This window comes from Stegastes partitus, unplaced genomic scaffold, assembly GCF_000690725.1.
Source record: "Stegastes partitus isolate 25-593 unplaced genomic scaffold, Stegastes_partitus-1.0.2 Scaffold939, whole genome shotgun sequence".
In the NCBI taxonomy this organism is placed as follows: Eukaryota; Metazoa; Chordata; class Actinopteri; family Pomacentridae; genus Stegastes; species Stegastes partitus.
The window spans coordinates 6,616-8,989 of NW_007578670.1; positions in this window are offsets into that span (position 1 = coordinate 6,616).

The window sequence follows — 2,374 nt, forward strand, 5'->3', positions numbered from 1 at the left end:
ATACAATCTGACTTCTTCTTGTGACCAGAGGTGTCACAGAGGTTTTCAATCTACCTGGTTGATCCTGCCAGTAGCATATGCTTGTCTGAAAGATTAAGCCATGCAAATCCAAATGGCCAGGACAGTGAAACTGCGAAAGGTTCATTAAATCAGTTATGGCTCCATCTGCTGGCTACTCGAAAGAATGCAGATTTCAAGCACTTGGCTTTGGCTTCACTTTTCAGGCCCGGAGGCTACGTCCATGTTTTATAAACGCTTTGCATAAAGTCTCTAAGGAAAGAAGTGGACACTGTCTGAATGAGGAAGTCCTAACTACTGGAATTAAGGAGTATTATTGGATGTGTGGGATCCAGTGGTATGAAAAACTAAATCAGAGGAATCCCCCTCAAACACAGGACATCTTAAGCCAAGACTACAGAATGCTGTGTTGTCTAATTACAAGTCCACAAAAACATGACACTATCTCACGTTTTATCCAACCAACAGTCCAAACTCCAAAGATATTCACGCAAGAGACATGAAACAAACTGTAAGAGTACTTTGTGCTACAACATGCTGCCAGAACATCTTAACAGCTGCTTACTATTGACTGTCCAAGTCTTTAGAACTCTACCATAAGGGTTGGGCACCATTTTCCCCAAAGATACCCCTCATTTGGTGTTTTGATAATGGTGATGGAGAGCACTGTTTAACACACGTGTACAAAATAACTCCCATAGATAACTGAATGGGTGAAACTGGGTGATCCTTTTCATTATCATTGAACTGTACAGCGGGCAGAAGCACCCTACTGACATCCTGCCATCCTAAAAGAGATGCTTCATCTGCTCTGAACAACCTGGCATTGACCTGAAGTGACTGTTCCCTCTAAGGGGACAAGTGGACTTAAATCATGGCAGGAAAATGTCCCACACAGCACAGCAGAGCCACCTCATCCCCTCCACTGTGGACATGGAGGTTTTTTTGGTTTGTCTGTTGTCTATCATAAATAATCCAAACCTTCACATTGAATAAGCCAAAAGGGAAGCATTTTTCTTGATCTATTACGTAATCAATTATGTGAAGTGTCACAGAACCAAACTGATTCTGAACAACGTATTTCTTCAGCATCCCATCCAGCTGAGCACAAAGTTGAAGTTGTGACTTGTTTCCACAGAACAACAGCTCTGACCCTCCTCTCGGAGCCCACATCCTCCTCCTCACAGCAGAGTGCAGAATTGTGGGGAAAAATATCATTCTGACACCTCATTTGTCTTGAGAGTGGGGAAACCATGAAACACAGAAGAAAAGCATGCATGATTGCTTTATCAATATAAAGTGAACGTGATGAAACTTGTGTTGATGGTTCATCAATTCGTCCCACCAGGAGAGGAGCGCAGACGTCTGCTGGTGATGAATGTGTTGTTTGGGCACTACTGTACACAGCAACAAATCCCAGCCTTTCACACCAGCCCAACACATTGGCCCCTGAACAGCAGCTGCAGTTACTGCAGTGGCCACATGGGGTCAGCAGAGCACCAGAGGAAAGCAAGCTGAACAGCCACTCCTTCACTGTTTAAATCCTCAGAGCGTCAGTGTATGTTGCTGACGGACCTGAATCACATTTACTGTACGTACACACTAGAGCCAAAGGAAGGTGTTTAATTTTACCAGCTAATCTGATTACTTTCAGACGTATTAGCCAAAAACACCATCTTATTTTCTCATTCACCCTCTGAAGATTGACTTTCTATAAGCCTTCCCTGTAATCAGTATAGCTGCTGTTCAAAAGCTTTAAATTGAAAGTTACACCAAAAAAGCAGGATGTGCTAATTTTACGTGTTTGAAAAATGAACAACACTTCAAGTCAGCGCCAATTCCCAACACAAGTCATCTCAGCACACTTCATGTACAACATTACATTATAGAGAGGTGCTCAACACGTCCCTCTGTGGGCACTAATTCTCTGAATAGCTGAAAAGCAACAAAACAGGAACAAACCAGAAACTAACTGCTGATTAGTGAAATGAATCCATGAATACGCAGTAGATAATATTAACATTAGACACTGTACATTGTGCAGCCAAAAGTAAGTCCTGACATGCGTTACGACAATAATGGTGCAGCAGCTACAATAACGTAAGAGGCAAACGCTACAATATGACAACACACTGTAGGCCCTGGATATTATAGCTTATCAAGCCTTCACAGAATAGTGGAGCCACAAACTAAAACCACTGACAAGTGAAGTGACTAACATTAATTACAATGCACTGCTCTGCTGGGAAAACCTGGGTCCTGGCATTTTTGTGGATGTGACTTTGACATGTATCCCCCCCAGAGATTGTTCCAGACCAACTACCACAGACACTATCTGGGACAAGGTGCTCAAAAG